At 48.8% G+C, this 17,683-nt stretch overlaps 1 protein-coding gene across 7 annotated transcripts in view; it reads right to left on the bottom strand.

The window, feature by feature from the left end:
• Mapt (microtubule associated protein tau) overlaps positions 1-1,757 on the bottom strand; it is a 95,001-nt gene extending 93,244 nt beyond the window's left edge. For 5 of the 7 annotated variants that reach the window (XM_057774992.1, XM_057774985.1, XM_057774988.1 and 2 more), the window contains exon 1: positions 1,603-1,757. The gene's annotated coding sequence lies outside the window, so the exon portion shown is untranslated. The remainder of the gene's footprint in view (positions 1-1,602) is intronic. The other 2 variants (XM_057774989.1, XM_057774990.1) reach the window with 1 other exon arrangement.
• Between the last annotated feature and the right edge of the window lie 15,926 nt (positions 1,758-17,683).

The raw sequence follows: 17,683 nt of genomic DNA, 5'->3' as shown, positions 1-17,683 counted from the left end.
AGCTGGAGCCCCTAGCAGTGAAACATGGTGGGGTGTTGTCCCCAGGACGCCCTGGATGTGGGGAGGGACATGGTTCCTCTGAGGACACTTGCACACGAGAATCTACCTCGAATACCACCCATGTGACTCAGTTATTGCTCCCTGAAGCTGGGCCGAACTGAGGGAGAGGGATGCGCGGGGTCACATACTTTCCATGCGTGCTCTGGGGGCTGTGACTAGACCCCAGCAGGTCAGTAGATTCAACAAAGGGTCTGAAACGAGTGGTGGGGGAAAAAACACGATGGAGTTGCGCGCCGCGCGTGGGTAAATATCCTTGTGGAACGAAAGCCAAAAAAAACAGGGCTAGGAGGGCAGATCCTAAATCACACAACCTCGACGAACAAAGCAGCAAGCTCCCTACGAAGACCCCAGGTGAAAGACCCGGTGAGCATGGCGCAGAAGCTAAACGCCAAGATGTCCACGTTCATCATGCCCCTGCTCTTCTCAGCGGGTCCTCCAAAGCCCGGCCACGGCACTTGGCACGCTAGATAGAGACATGACTCGCCGCATAAAGATGGCACCTCGCGTTCAGAGGGGGAAAAAACCGGGGGAGGGGTAGCAGCGGGAGGAGACACATCCTACTCTCCCCCTCCTCTCCCACCCAGGTCCACACCCACTGCCGCAGTGAGGGGCGAGCCCTGCGCGCCAGCTCGTGCCTCCGGCAGGGAGCGCACACGCCGGGAGTGGGGAGCAGAACGCAGAGAAAGGAATCCGCCCTGAAATGCACCTGCAGCCCTCGCGCAGGTCTGTGCTGGGCTGTGACGGTGCGAGCCCTCGAGTGGGGAACCACGGCTGGCAAGCCCGCAGACACCGCGAGGCCAGGTGATTGATCCCTGCCTCTTTTCCACATTGGGATCCGCGCACTACCTTCTCTCGGGCACGGCGCTGCCCCTGTCACTGTACCAAGAGCGCGCAGGGGGAAGGGCGGCTAAAGTGACAGCGCCTGGACCCCTCCCCATCCTCCCGATTCCTCCCAGCCCCCAAATGTCCCCTGCTGGCTTCTGAAGGAGGAAAAGGGGAGGGGGCGGGACGCCGCCTTAAATCAGGGCCAGTGAAGGCCCCGTCAGAATCCCTGTCAGGGAGGTGTGGGAAGAGGCATGCAGGCAGTCATCTTTTCTAGGATCCAATCCACACCTTCCCTGGGACTGATGGCAATCGGAGACAGAGAAATCTGATTTCAGGTTCAGTTTCGGGGGTCATCGTTGGACCCCCATACACCCACACAAACCCACGCCCACTGCGGCAAAAAGCTGCGATCCAGAGCACAGAAAAACCCCCTCCCCTAGGTCACCGCCATCCGCGCCCCACCCTGCTGGCACAGACGCCCCCCCCCCCCCCGTTTGCGTGGAATGGATGGTGCGGACCCCAGCACACACAGACACACGCACACCCGCGTGCGTGCATCTTTTGCACTCGTTTCCTTCCCAGCTCCCTAGCGCCGAGGCCCCCTTCATTGCGTCTGACTGATGCCCAGTGCCCTAAATCCATCTCTGGGGCGAGGGGCGGCAGGAGGATGGCGCACAGGGCCAGATGGGGACCGGATTTCAGAGCTGCGGCACTTACCTGATGATCGACAGAAGGCGAGGATAGAAGAGGACAGAGGAGGAGAAGGTGGCTGTGGCGGCGGCGGCGGCAGAAGGTGGGCGGTGGCGGCGGCGCTGCTGCTGGTGCCGGAGCTGGTGGGTGGCGGAGACTGGGAGCGCGCGCGCGCTGCCGAGAGAGCGCGTTCCCGAGGCCGGCGGGCGGCGCAGGCGCGAGCCACGGGAGCGCGACCCTCGCGCGGGGAGGGGCGGGCAATGAGGCCTGCGGGGCTCCTCCCCCTGCGGCCACCAGGGGGCGCACGCGAGCGACCCGCAGCCCTCCCTCCTCATCCCCGCGCCGGCAGGCTTCGCCCATCTCCTTGCTTCCCTTCCCGGGTCCCGCCACGCCTCGGGCCTCCGCGCTGACCGCCGCGCGCACGCGCGTGCTCCGTGGCGCACGCGCACCCCGGCCTCCTGGGGCTGCAGCCTTTGTCTAGTCCAGGGGTCTCCTCCCTCTGTCCCCGTGGGTTCGAGGCGGAGCGGTGTTGTTGGCTTTTCAGTTCACCTTTGCAGGCTCGTTGGACCCCCGAGGCCTCCTGCTGGCGTCTCCCAAAATGTGGTCCTCTGAATAAAGGCCAATTTTCCAAGGGCCGCTCTTTGCTTGCTTTCTTCTCCCCCCCCCTTTTTTTTGGTTAATGGCCAAAGTGAATTATTTCCTTGACAAATCCTCTTGAAACAGATTAACTTTGATCGTAATACAGTTTAGAATTTTCTTGCAAAAAAAATTTTTTTCTTTTTTTTTTTCTTTTTAAATCAAGGAGCATTCAAACACATTAGGTACCTTAACCGTGACCCTAGGGAAGAAAAATCTTCAAATAGATAAGTTTTAATGATGGCTTACCACACTGCAAGGCATTTTCACAGAGTTATTTTTATCTCGTTTGTTGAGACACCTTTGAGAGCTGAATTTTTAAGGTGCTTGCTGGAGATGGCCACCTGCTGGATGTCAGGCTTCCGTGTGGAAATTGGGCATTAGTCCTCTTTCTAGCCACGTAGCCGTGGGCTGTGGCTGTGGTTTGTTTCTCATCTCCCCAAAGCCCAAAGCTCTTGGACAGCTGGAGCCTGTTCAGATGCAAGGAACAGGAGCAAACAACCCTTGCCAGAGAGGGGATCTTGTCTTGAAGCTTTCATTTGAATGACTTTTTTTCCCTTTCTTTTACAAGGCATGTTCTGACTAAGTATCCCTGGCTGGCCCAGGTTTCACAGAGATCCACGGGTCTGCTTCTGTCTCCAGAATGCTGGGATTAGAGATGTGCACCCCTATCCCAGCTATTGTTAAAAACAAAAACAAACAAACAAGAAAAAAACAAAGCAAGACAACAACAAAAACATCTGTGATCCCAGCTTTCAGGAAGGCTGAGGCAGGAGGATCACCAAGAATTCAAGATCATCCTGGGTTGCATAGTGAATTTTGCTGCGCTTGCAGAGGACCTGGATTCCCAGCACCCATATGGCAGCTCACAACTGTCTGTAACTGCAGATCTGGGGGGTCCCACACCCTCTTCCAGATTCTAAGGGCACCAGGCATGGCCGTGGTACACATACATACATGCATGCATACTTAGCAGCAAAACATGGATAAATCTTTGAACCAAATAATATGCAAGGCTTTGGGCTCAATTTTCTGGCACCATCAACTTTTTCCTATGGACTTAATTACTGTATTATTTTGGGGGCTCTGGGGAGATGATGGAAGTGGCTCTCACTACTTAAGCTTCGGGTTCTGAACTTCTAGGTCTGACCTTGCTTTTGTTCTAGCTCTCACCACCCTGCTTCAAGACTCCTGCTTTAGTTCTGACATCTAGGACCTTAGTGGTCTCCCCGCTCAGTTTCCCCTCTCTCCGCCCACCTGCACTCCTGGTCAGATCAGTTTTCAGATGTGATCCCTTCCTTCATGGCAGTCTCTCGCCCACAGATGTCTACCAGCTTCCAGACAGGTGCACTGAGACTTCTTGACCCAGCATTCAACTTGTCCCTTGATCAAAACACCCCTCCGTTCCACTTTTATAGATCACCAACTCTGTGGCTAGGCTGCTTAACTAAATCCCTTCCCTGGCGGGTGGTGGTGGCACACGCCTTTAATCCCAGCACTCGGGAGGCAGAGGCAGGCGGATCTCTGTGAGTTCGAGGCCAGCCTGGTCTACAAGAGCTAGTTCCAGGACAGGCTCCAAAACCACAGAGAAACCCTGTCTCGAAAACAAACAAACAAACAACAACAACAAAAAAAACTAATCCCTTCCCTACCTGTGTGCTCTGGGGTTCCTTTTGCCGACAAGTTCCCTGTTCTTTCTCCTACCCATGAATACCTACCTAACCTTCAAAATCAAGCTCAGATTTTAACAAAGCCTTTTCCTGTCGCCCCAAGTGGAAGGGATATTTCTGGTCTCTACAAAGGAACTTAGCCAAATTGTTCCCGAGAAGAGGGACTTGCAGGGCTGGCATTTCATTGCTGTCTCCAGTAGTTGCTTTCCCTGGGTGGGGAATCATACACCCTTGTCCGTCACCAGCTACGTGATGCAGACCTGTCCAATCAGAAACGTAAGGCATGGCAAGTTTCTGTCTTTGACTTCCTTCCCACTACTAAAAAGACATGTTGCCTGGGGCTGCTCCCACAGCCCAGATCCTGGAGTGGAAAGGCTAGTACATACAACATGAGCAAAAGTTAAAATTTGTTGCAGAAGCCACCAAGATTTTGAGAGCTGGTTGCTAGCATGACAAAAGCTGACTATGGCAATTTAATAAGTGTGTGTGTGTGTGTGTGTGTGTGTGTGTCTGGTTTCTTTTACAGTAACAACTTGCACTCACTAAATGATAAATTGTATTTATGTCATTATCATTTTCAAGGTCAATGCTTTGTTACACTTTATTTTCTTAATATGTGTCATCTGGAACCATCAAAGTGACACTCCTTCACATTCAAACTTATCATTATGAGCCCTTAATAGAGAGTATGATGGAGAACTGTCAAGGACCTAATGACACTGTAGTCCCCCGATACTGAATGTTCACATTTGCCTACACTAAATGGAGGTAATGAATGCTAGAAAGAGTTGTGAGCGAGTCTGTCCTTTAAATGCATGTGATGTGGAGTTGAGTGTTCATTCCAGATAATTTGATCACTGTGGGTAGCTAATGGCTCGCTAATGCAGGCCAAGAAAATGTATCCCCTTCCATCCCTCTGCCCCTCCCTCCTGCTGAAATAGAAAGCTCATGGCCTCTTGGGTCCAGCACAAACATACACATGCAGGACTGTAGAAGGCAGATTAGCATAAGGGAAAGGAAATTGACAGGGGTAGCAGGAACTGTGTGCCCAATCTCAGCCATCACATGTGAGGTTAGACAAATTCATTACCTGTTCCTGGCTTCAGTTCCTTTATTGAATAGTCTCAGATGGGGTTATGTAGTGATGAGCTGCGGGCACCCCAGATCGATAGTCTGGAAGCTCTGCCACTAAATGTATTCACACACACACACACACACACACACACACACACACACACACACACACAACCTGAGACACTGAGACAGACGGATCCTAACTAATGGTTCCAACCAGACTCCAGTGGTACAGGTACGCATTCCAGGTCAGGGTATGTAAATTCTTCCTCCCTGAGAGATTATGGAAACAGGCCCCTTCCATTGTATGGCTCTACCACTTCTCAGAGCCTTGTTCTTCGTGGGGATGAGGTTGGGTTGTTACTTATGGGTTCATCTGGAGGCAGGGGAGAAGCGTGTGGAGGAGGTACTGGTTGTCTCGGAGGCTGGCATGGGATCACTTTAGCTATATGGTCGTCTCCAACTGAAAGATCAATAAATGTAGGAGACTTGTGAGTTCTGGATTTCGGTAAATGCCACTGTTCACCTTATATATTCGTTGGTGGGAGCTAAACGCACCCTGGGAAAAAGAAAACTGAACTTGAGTCTGTTATGAGACTGTATGGATGTGATGCGTGTGTTGGGAGACTATAGAGGACAGAGGGTGGAAAGCTGCTAGAGAAAGATGAAGCCAGTTTCTCCTAAGAAAGAAGGTCATGCTCATCCTTCTGTTATCAGAGAGTGATCATTTTAGTTGGGTTTCTATTGCTGCACCAAAACACCATGACCACAAAGGAAGTTGGGAAGAAGAAGGTTTATTTGGCTTACACTATCACATTGCTGTTCATCACCAAAGGAAGTCAGGACAGGAACTCAAACAGGGAGGAACCTGGAGGCAGGAGCTGATGCAGAGGGCATGGAGGGATGCTGGTTACTGGTTTGCTCCTCATAGCTTGCTCACCTGCCTAGGGATGGCACCGCCCACAATGGCCTGGGCCCTCCTCATTGATCACTAATTGAGAAAATACTTTACAATTGAATCTCATGGAGGCATTTCCTCAACTGAGGCTCCTTCCTCTCTGATGATGTAGCTGTGTCAAGTTGACACCTCAGACCATCACAGTACAGTGGTTCACCTGTTTTACACCATGGAATCCTTTAACATCTCAGGAAATCTCTTTTCAGAGAACATTTTTAAACACATAAAGTAAAATATGTATAATTGCCAGCTAGAGGACTGGATCAGTGGTTAGAGCACTTACCGTTCTTGCAGAGGATCCAGATGTGGTACCCAGCATCCATATTTGGTGGCTCATAACTGCTTGTAACAACAATTCCAGGGGATCTGACACTCTCTGACCTCTACAAGCACCTGCATGCATGTGGTACATATAACCATGCACACACACACATACACACATAAGTAAAAAGAAATAAATCTTTAGAATGTGTGCAATTACATAGCATACTTTTTTCTTTCTTTTCTTTTTTTTTTTCTTTTTGGTTTTTCAAGACAGGGTTTCTCTGTAGCTTTGGTTCCTGTCCTGGAACTAGTTCTTCTGTAGACCAGGCTGGCCTCGAACTCACAGAGATCTGCCTGTCTCTACCTCCCAAGTGCTGGGATTAAAGGTGTGTGCCACCACCGCCTGGCACATAGCATACATTTTATGTATCGTTATCAAAACATATCACCATGCTACGGTGTGTGATGACATGGAGATGTGCTGCCCAGATCTTCAGGGAGGACATACCCAGTACTGGGGAACTCTCTTCAGACAGGCCCTTGGCTGTCCAGACCTCCAGAGATAGCCTCAGCTACAGAAGTCCCCCTCTTCATGGTGGCACATACCTATAATTCCAACAGTCAGGAGGTAGAGACAGAAGAATCAGAAGTTCAAGATCATCCTAGACTATTGTGCAAGTCTGAGGCTAGCCTGGGCTACATGACACCATTTCAAAAACAAACAAACCAAAAAATAAATAAATTCTCCGGTTCTGGGAAGCCCCATACTCAATGACTGAGAGAGATGTGGGAATAAAGGACATTCCCTGACCTGTGTCTTGGCCCCACAGACACTCATTATGGTTCATGTCAACTTTAGAAGAAGCCAACCTCTGCCAGGCTGTTTTATGGTGAACAGAGGCTCAACTTTTCCTGGCTCTAGCCTGGGCATGTGTTGATAGAACATTCTAGTAAACAGACTCTTTGCTGCTTATGACCCTCAACCCGGGACAACTGGTGTTAGGAATAGTCCAAGAGAGCAGAGAGTGAGCAGGGTGTTAGCGCTAGTTAGTGTGGACTCTGTCACCCGTGATCATTTGTGTACAGTCAGTCCACACGGGCAGGAGTCAGTTGTTAATGTCACTTGGCATGGTATGTGATATGTTTGGTGTGGCGTGTCAGGTGTTCAGAACACCGAAGCTTCAAACTGAGTGGAGTTTGCTCAATAGCACCAAAGGCTGAGCTTCCCAGGAAGGCAGCTTGTGGGTGAGCGGTCAATAGAATTAACCAGACTATCTTTAATATAAAATATTCAGCTTTAATAAGGGGAAGAAGGGGAGCTTACAAAGCCATGGTTCCAGCGGAGCGCAGGAAAACAAAGGGAGAAAACAAGCGCACATCCATGGTTTCATAGGCTATTCGGGGCCCCGGGGGAACACATCCCACAAACAAGGTGATTGGTTGAGATTCCCCATCAGCAGCTGTGCAATGGCAAGGCCAGAGCCCTTCCATGGGAAAGGAAGGCATTGGAGGTGATGCTCCAAAAAGGCTTGGACTTCCAGATTCCTGGACAGCTCTGAGCCTGCAGGAGCGCCCTTGTCGATCTCTTTTGGAAAAAAATACAACCTTCCCCTAGACTAACATGTAACAGAATGTCTGTCCCCTAAATTCTCTCCTGACATAAATACAAGCTAAATAAAAACCAGGATTAAGTCACAGTAACTCAGTCAGGTAGACGACGCAATGAGGAATAAAAGAGAACGTGCCCCAAAGGACCCGCAAGACATAGCCGGTAGGTACCAGCGTGAGGGACATGGGGTGCTGGATTTCTTCTTATTATTTTTAATTATATGTGTGTCTATGTGTGGGTATGGGTCTGGGCCTGCAGGTGGCTTCAGAGGCCAGAGGAACTGGATTCCTCTGGAGCTGAAGTTACAGTGATTGTGAGCACCTGGCATGGGCAAAGCTCACACTCTTAACTACTGAGCTATCTCTCCAGCCCCACAACATGTTTTTACAGAGCCAGGCCCACTGATGGTCATGGGAAATGATAAGACCCAGAGTAATAGAGGCCAGAACAATACTGGCCCTTTGCTGTATAGGCACAAGATTAATATTACCTGGTTTGTTGCAACCTGTCTTTATTTCCAGGGGACTCAAGCCATGGTGGTGGTGACCCTCAACTCATCTAGACCACAGCTTCCAAATTTTTGAGAAATGTGCTTCTATGCTAAGTCTAAAAAAATACAAGGAAGCCAGGCCTGGTGAGTAATTTCTAGAATACCAGCTGTTGGGAGGTAAAGTCAGGAAGACCAAAAAAGTTCATGGTTCTACTGGGCTCCAAAGTGAGTTCAAGGCCAGTCTGGCTATATGAGACCATGCCTTAAAAATGAGGAATAAGTAAATAAACCCAGGATAATTAGTACCTGCTTTATTAAAGGGTATATGTTATGGTCTTCATTTAGTATGGGGCCTTCTTTTGTCTCCATCTAGAAAGCAGCTCGGACTCATTAGATAGACATGGAGACCTGTCTCATGGTTGGCTGACAGGAATCCCTGGGGTTCATAAGCCCCACACAGCCATGATTTCCATGGTTCCCATGTAAAAAAAAATTAAAATCTACATATTCAAGAGCAGTGTGTCAGGATGACTGAGTGGTCAAAGACATTCAAGAGTTTAGTATCCCTGCCTCATCCCCGGTACACACACACACACACACACACACACACACACGCATGTTTGCTTGTGGAGTGGAACTATAGCAGCTGGAAGCCCCTCCTCTTCTCTACACTAAGTGAGAAGCAAATAGGAAAGTTGAGGAGCGTAAGGCTCCTCTCAGGGATATGGAGGAGGCGGGAGAGGAGTTCCCTTCATAGCTCCATGTAATCGCCGCTCTGGCTCACAGAGCGCAGACTTTAAGAGACACTGAGTAGGCTCAGCCGAGTAGCAGCCCCCGGTGCTTACCAAGCCAGAGGCGCTGTCTTTGCTGGAAGAGATTCAGGGTTTCTGAAACATGCTGTGTATTGATTCCGTTCTCTCCCTTTCTGGAAAAACAATATCAAGTGTTCACAATCCCGACTGCTAAAATTTCTAGCCTGTGTTAAAATCCAGTCTGTGGAAGTTTCTATTATGAGTGCTATTATTACTATTTTAGCTTTAGTCTTCCTTTGTAATCCCGACCGGGTTAGAATTGGCTGTGTAGTCACCAGGCTGACCTCACACTTGCAGCAATCCTCCTGTCTCTGCTTTCCAAGGTCTGGGGTTACCAGTCTATGCCACTGTGCCTGGCCAGTTTACTGCCCTTCCTCTCAAGCCCTTCGTCACTTGCTCAGTGCTAATGGAACTGGGCCCAGTAAGTGGTTCATCTTAGCGGTGAGTCTGTGGTTAAACTTTGTCACTCAATGCCCTGGATTGAGCACACAGAAGGAAGAGGCTTTTCCTGCTGGTTCTGGTGTGGTTGGCTTTGTTTTTTCTTATAGAATGCCAAAGGTGCTCTAGGCCCTAGCTGAATACACAGCGCTGGTGTCTACCTTGCTGTGACTTTCCCAATGAGGATATTTGCACTGGGGTTGGCACTACTGGGAATCCAGCTTTTGAGCTCATAGCTTCGGTGGGGCACCCACCCGCGTGCTTTGCCTTGCTTGGAGCGGGGTTTCTTGGGACTTTCTCTACCCGAACACTGCCCAGTCCAGGCTTAACTCTGCCCTACAGCAGGCAGGCTCCTGAGAATGACCTTGAACATCTGGTCCTCCTGCTTCCGAGTGCTGTGGTTACAGGCGTGAGCTAAACAGCAACAAGGCCTAACGGATGGAAAAGACTGAGCCTGGGTATACTAAGCAAGCCTCTACCAGCTGAGCTATGTCCCTAACCTGTAACAAGTTTACGTGCTCACATGTGTGTCCTTGCACACCTGCATAATAAGCACCTGTACATTTGTGTGTGCAGAGACAGCAAGTCTTCCTCAGTTGCTTTCCCACCTTACTTTCTGAGACAGGGGCTCTCTCTGCAACTGGAGCTCACCAATTGGCTACACAGGCTGACCAATGAGCTTCGAGGGTTCACCTCTCTTTCCCACCTCCGGCTAAGTGCTGAGGTTCTGGAATGCACTACCACACTTGCCTTTTATATTGGTGCCAGGGATCCGAGCTCGGGTCTTCATGCCTGCATGGCAAGTGTTTTACCAACTGAGCCCGCTCTCTAGCCCAAAGATTCTTCTTAAAGTTTTAGGGGTCAGATGACTTTGTGGTTTCTGTTTCCTGCTTGAGCCTGATACAGAGGGATCTGTGTCACCTGGGCATTCCTCAGAGCATCACGTGGGTCTCTCTCTATTCAATGACATCCTGCTAAATGTAGCAGATGACGGTGGGTGTGACGGTGCACGCCTATAATCCAACACTCAGGACACTGAGTTGGGAGGAATACTTGTTCAAGGTCAGTCTGGGCTCTATAGTGAGTACCATGTTGGCCAGGTCACCGAGCGGGACTCTATCTCAACAAAACAAAACAGCAACACAAAAACGCACAAAAATGTGTCAGATGAGCAAAAAGCCCTCTTTTATTTTTTATTTTTTTTATTGATTTTATTGAGCTACACATTTTTCTCTGCTCCTGTCCCTGCCTCTCCCCTCCCTTTCAACCCTCTCCTATGGTCCCCATTCTCCCAATTTACTCAGGAGATCTGTCTTTTTCTACTTCCCATGTAGATTAGATCTACATATGTCTTTTTTGGGGTCCTCATTGTTGTCTAGGTTCTCTGAGATTGTGATTTGTAGGCTGTTTTTTTTTTGCTTTATGTTTAAAAACCACTTATGAGTGAGTACATATGATAATCGTCTTTCTGTGTCTGGGTTACCTCACTCAATATGATGTTTTCTAGCTCCATCCATTTGCTTGCAAATTTCAAGATGTCATTATTTTTTTCTGCTGTGTAGTACTCCATTGTGTAAATGTACCACATTTTCCTTATCCATTCTTTGGTCAAGGGGCATTTAGGTTGTTTCCAGGTTCTGGCTATGACAAACAAAGCTGCTATGAACATAGTTGAGCACATGTCCTTATGGCACGATTGAGCATCCTTTGTATATATACCCAAAAGTGGTATTACTGGGTCTTGAGGAAGGTTGTTTCCCAATTTTCTGAGAAATAACCATATTGATATCCAAAGGGGCAGTACCAGCTTACACTCCCACCAGCAATGCAGGAGTGTTCCCTTTACTCACAACCTCTCCAGCATAAGTTGTCATCAGTGTTTTTGATCTTGGCCATTCTTACAGGCATAAGATGGAATCTCAGAGTCATTTTAATTTGCATTTCTCTGATGACTAAGGATGTTGAGCATTTCCTTAAGTGTCTTTCAGCCATTTTAGATTCCTCTGTTGAGAGTTCTCTGTTTAAGTCTGTACTCCATTTTTTAAAAATTGGATTATTTGTTCTTTTGATGACCAATTTCTTGAGTTCTTTGTATATTTTGGAGATCAGACCTCTATCTGATATGGAGTTGGTGAAGATCTTTTTCCATTCTGTAGACTGCCGTTTTGTCTTGTTGACCGTGTTCTTTGCTTTACAGAAGCTTTTCAGTTTCAGGAAGTCCCATTTATTAATTGTTTCTCTCAGTGTCTGTGCTATTGGGGTTATATTTAGGAAGTGGTCTCCTGTGCCAGTGTGTTCAAGTGTACTTCCCACTTTCTCTTCTATGAGGTTCAGTGTGGCTGGCTTTATGTTGAGGTCTTTGATCCATTTGGACTTGAGTTTTGCGCATGGTGATAGATATGGATCTATTTTCATTCTTCTACATGTTGATATCCGGTTATGCCAAAAAGCCCATTTTTAAAGTGTTGGTATGTCACACGAATTCCAGTTGAAGGGGAAATAATTGAAGGAGCTCATTGGAAAGGTGACTGATGCAAGCATGAGGCCGAGTCTGGAACTCAGTACTCATGTACAAAGCCAGAGACCGCAGTGTGCACCTGTGGTCGCAACCCTGGGGAGGTGGAGGTAGGAGGATCCCTGAGATTTGCTGGCCGGTTAGTCTTGCTGATCCAGTGAGCTCCAGGATCAGAGAGAGACACTGCCTCAAAAAATAAGGTGAAGAGTTGTAAAGGGGAGACCCCAATGTCGACCTCTGGCCTCCATACACATGTATGGACCTGTGTGAGTGTGCATGTGCCCCCCCCCCCACAGACATAGAAACACACATAGAGATAGAGAGACAGAGAAGGCAGTGAGCTTGCCAAACCAGTAATAATTTGAGGGATCTCATGGTTTGGGCACATACTTCATAGACAGTGAAATTACTGCATCTCATAGACCATCCCTAACCAAAAAAGTGTGAAGCTTTTGAGTCCTGGCCTGTTACTACAAGTGAAAGATGAAACCTTGTATGGGTGGTGTGTGTGTGTGTGTACGTGTATAAAATGCATGCACGTGTGTGTGGGCGCGTGTGCTGAGGCTGGAGAAGGCTATTAGATGCCACTTCCCACCTTGTTGCTTTGAGATAAGGTCTCTCACTGAACCAGAGCTTGCTGCTTTGACTAGACTGGCCAGCCATTGAGTTCTCAGAACCCCCCATCTCTGCCACGCAGTGTGGGGTACAGGCACACCCATGCCAGGCTCTTTATGCCAGTGCTGGCGATTCAAACTCAAGCCAGCTCCCTAATCTCCCAAAAAAAGCTTCAATGTATAATAATTATTTTTTTAAGAAAAAATGTACAAATGCCCTCAAGCTCTGTGTATACAGTTTATATAAAACATGAATGAATTTTGAGTTTCAGCTTGGCTGCCATCCCTAATACATCTTATTATGTCTGTACAAATATTCCCAAATCCAGAAGAACCTGAAATCGGAACACTCTGCTCTCAAGAATTTTGGATAAAGAACACACGATTGATATTCCCCAGAGTGATACAGGGAGAACAGCATGTAGGATTCCTTTTGGAGCTGGAGATAGCATATTCCACAGCTGGGAATGCTGTTTTGACCAATACCCCGCCCACATGAAAGGCTGCCAGCATTAAGCAGGGTCTCCAAGAAGAAAGGGCTCTGCGGCAGGTCCCAGCTGAGGTATGGCAGCTGTTCAAGCCTATGCTGTCAGCTTCACAGAGTCTGTGATGCTAGATGTACCCACCATGGTACGAGGCTCTGTGTGGTACTGACGCTATGTCCCAGCCTGAGAATCACTATGCCAGTGTTAGCCCTTAAAGTCTCAGAGCGATACTGGGCCACGGGCAGCAGGCCACATACATGTGCCGAGAAACACCTGGCTGTGGAGGGCTGGGGAAAACTGAGTACCTGACAGGGGAATGCCAAATGACCTCACACCTACCCTTCAGTAACCCGGCCTCGTCAGACTTGCCGAAGCGCAAGGTTAGGCAGGTTGAGGCACAGTCATTGAGAGATGCGGGTGGCGCATCTGAGCTGGGTGTTGAGCAGGGGCAGAGGACACAAGTCATTGCACGGGAAGCCTCTCAGATCCCCCTTCCCCGTCACCAGAGAGTCACACATCCCAGCCCCTTGCACACACCTGTGTCTCCACGAGGGTCCCGTTCACCCAGCTGATCAAAGAGCTCTGCACATAGAGTGGGTACAGTAATGGGTACAGGCCGATGACGACAGGAGATAGACTACAGGCTGATCAAAGACTGTCACCTTTGAAGGCAGTAGTGAGGAGAACTCTTCTCAAAGTTCAGGGCACAACCATTTTGCTTGGGCAGTCAAGTTGGAGGTTGGTGGGCGCACTGAGATGTCTCAGTAGGTGAAGGTGCTCACTGCTAATCCTGACTACCTGAGTTCTGCACCCAGGTCCCATACAGCGGAAGGAGGGAATGATGCCCATAGTTGTCCTCTGACCTCCATGCATGCGTTTCGGCAGCTGCACACACACACACACACACACACACACTTTACACACACTTTTAAAAAAAGTGTTCAAGGTTAGAAGATGTTCAAGCTTGTAGGTATGACAAAAGGCTTGAGCAGTTGCTCACAGATTACAGGCTGGTGACCAGGAGAGCCGGGCTTGTTGAGGCCAGAAGAAACGGCAGCATGCTGTGGACTGGAGCCCCAACTAAATAAAAAGGAGGAGCCAGCTGAGTGCGCACATTCATTCCTCCCTCTCCCCCTCGGAGTGGGATGAGCCGCCTCACGCTTTTGTCTCCATGCCATCTGTACCCATGACGGGCCGTAAATGCTCCAGTGGTCCTAGCCCAGTCCCAGTCTTTCCTCACACTTGCTTCTTGTGAGGTGTGTTGCCACACAGCAAGACGATACAGCTGACTCCTCTTTATTTCTGTGCGTGGTGCTGAGGAGGAAACCCAGCTCCTGTGTGTGTCAGGAGCCAGCTGAGGGCACCCTGCGCTGCACCTTAGCCATCAAGGTTCTGAGAAAAAGCTGACAGAGCCCAGGTTGACCTCAAACTCTTCATTCTGCTGCTCCTGCCTCCCCAGTGCTGTGGTTGCAAGAAGACGCCACCATGCCCAGCACCCGGACACTTCTTGGCCCACCTTTCCCCAGCTGGGACTGTTGAGTGACAGGTGATTATCCAAGCCTGAGAAGGAAGATACTCTAACAATTGCTCTAAGCGTCTGTCTTACAGTAGAGAAGGTGTCTCATTGCACAGCCCTGGAAGGTTACAATGAGTCACGTGAGCCTCCTCCCGACAGGTCTAGAGGACACCCTGCTTCTGTGGCTGTCCAGCTTTGGGACTGCCTGACTTCAAGGTATGTGACCTCTAGCCGGAATGGTACCAGCTCAGTCTCTGCTTCTGTCATGATGATTCCTCTCCCAACACTCAGGTCCCCCTGTTCTGCTTGTCCAGACCCTGTGACTGCATCAGGCCATGCACACAGCACAGAAAACACCCCCCCACACACACACACTTTTAGCTCACTACTGTTTTGTTGCTTTTTCTCAGGCAGACTCCCACAATAGCCAAGGCCGGCCTCCAAACCACAATCCTCCTGCTCCAGTCTCCTGAGTGCTGGGATTTCAGGTATGCACTATCATTCTTGGTCACATGATATTCTTACTATCATACTATTGACCAGATTTACACATAACCTGGGGAGTAGCCATATTTTGACAAGCTTGGCCAAAACTTAAATCTTTAATAATGAATGTAGGAAACACTAGAGAAGAGCCCAGAAGCTTCGAAGAAGCCGTCTCACTTGCTAATTCCAATCATGAATGAGCAGTCTCTCTCTCTCTCTCTCTCTCTCTCTCTCTCTCTCTCTCTCTCTCTCTCAACATTTCCTGGAAAGCACTTCTCAGAAGATATCTTCTCGCCGGGCGGTGGTGGCGCACGCCTTTAATCCCAGCACTCGGGAGGCAGAGGCAGGCAGATCTCTGGGAGTTCGAGACCAGCCTGGTCTACAAGAGCTAGTTCCAGGACAGGCTCCAAAACCACAGAGAAACCCTGTCTTGAAAAACAAACAAACAAACAAACAAAAAAAGAAGATATCTTCTCTGAGACAGATGCCAGCTTTCAAAACCTGCATTTCTTTCTTTCTTTCTTTCTTTCTTTCTTTCTTTCTTTCTTTCTTTCTTTCTTTCCTTTTCTTTTTTTGTGCGTTCAGAGACTCACGTTCGGGATGTACTTAGATAGTCTAGCAAGCGTTCTGTGCATTTGATCTCCCTAACTGCTGGCCAGCATTCTGATGAGATGCCTGACGGTTCTCTGTCAAAGCTAGCTGAAGAGATCCCGGCGGGTGAGGATGCTTGCCTCAGCAGCACACACACAGCGCAGGCTCAAGGGGCCAAAAGTCAGGTTCTCCGTGGCAATCCCTTCCCTATGATGCAGCTGAAATGTGATCTATTCGTCAGGGTGTGGTGGTCCAGGCTTTTAATCCTAGGGCTTGGAAGGCAGAGCCAGGAGGATCTCTGTGAGTTCAAGGCCAGCCTGGTGTACCGCGGAGTTCCAGGACAGGCTCCGAAGCTATAGAGAATCCCCGTCTCAAAACAAAACAAAACAAAGCAAGGATAGAGGATGATCGTGGGTAGATGAGTTCCCCTACCGTCCCATATTTGTCTTTACCTTGACACTGAGTATCCCAGCCTGGAGGACAGCCCACTCACTTGGGTGGTGCTCAGAGATGCTCAAATTCAAAACTTACCAAAAAGGATCCTAAATCTTCTCACTTCAGCAGCTGCTGTCACTTGCAAAGCTCCCTCCCTTTGGAAGAAGTCACCAGAATTCTAAAGTGTATCAACACCTCCAAGTCTGCATGCAGTCTCATGACCTGGAGGCTGTCTTTCGTATGCGGCTGCATTATTTTACAAGCTGTTCTCTGTTCAGGGAAAAAGCTTTTCTTTTCTGCTTTTAAAATCTGGGTCTCATGTATCGCGGGCTGACCTGGAACTTAGGATGTAGCCAAGGATGTCCTTGAACTCCTGACCTTCGTGCATCCTCCTTGCCTGTGCTGGTACCACAGGCCTGCACCTCTGTTCTAGGTAGACCTCTGTCTCCATGAACAACCGCTGACTCTAATTACATAGTGTTTTTTTCTTTCTTTCTTTTTTTTTTGTTCCAGAGAAGCATGATGTTCATCTAGCTATCCTTCAACAGACATGAACTTGTCTCCAAAGACCAGGGAACACAACGGTGACACAGCCTCCTGGCTGCTTAGCACGATGACTTGTTGGCGACTTATTAACCTTTATTCTTCTTAAAAATCTAAAGTTAGCTGACTTGAGAAGGTTTCAGTTATACACGGTTAGACATTGACAGCATAAAAAATCCTCAAGCCAGACACAATGGCACATGCCTGCAACCTCAACACTGGGAGGCAGAAGTAGGACGGAAAATTCAAGGCCAGCTTGAGCTACATAGAAAGACCCTGCTCAAAATATGCCACCCTGATGGAGGTGGGTCATCTTTTTATCTGTTGTTTTATTGGTTAAGTAATAAAGAAACTGCCTTGGCCCCTTTAATAGGACAGAAAATTAGGTAGGCGGAGTAAACAGACAGAATGTTGGGAGAAAGAAGCCGAGTCAGGGAGTCGCCATGATTCTCCCACTCCAGACAGACGCAGGTTAAGATCTTTCCTGGTAAGCCAGCTCGTGGTACTACACAGAATATTAGAAATGGGTTAGATCAATATGTAAGAGCTAGCCAATAAGAGGCTGGAACTAATGGGCCAGGCAGTGATTAAAAAAATACAGTTTCGGTGTAATTATTTGGGGGCATAAGCTAACCATGCGGGTGGCTGGGTGCCGGGGACGCAGCCCTGCCGCTTATATTACAACACCACCCAGAGATCATCATCCACCAGGGATGAAGGCTGGGGCGGGGGAGACTGAGCATGGTGGCCTTAAGCTGTGAAACTGTTCCATGCTGACCTAGGATGGGGGTACGTGTTCTGATGGTTAACATCCGCTCTCAACTTGATGGGGTTTATTTATTTTGTATGTGCACATATATGTGTGGTATGTGCATGTGTGTGTGGAGGCCAGAGGTCAAATCAGTATCATTCCTGAGATTAGAGTCCCTGGGGCTTGTTGATTAAGCCATGCTGGCTGGCCGTCATGCATCT

Source organism: Chionomys nivalis, chromosome 7, assembly GCF_950005125.1.
Source record: "Chionomys nivalis chromosome 7, mChiNiv1.1, whole genome shotgun sequence".
Lineage (NCBI taxonomy): Eukaryota > Metazoa > Chordata > Mammalia > Rodentia > Cricetidae > Chionomys > Chionomys nivalis.
This window is presented reverse-complemented; position numbering and strand designations above follow the sequence as displayed.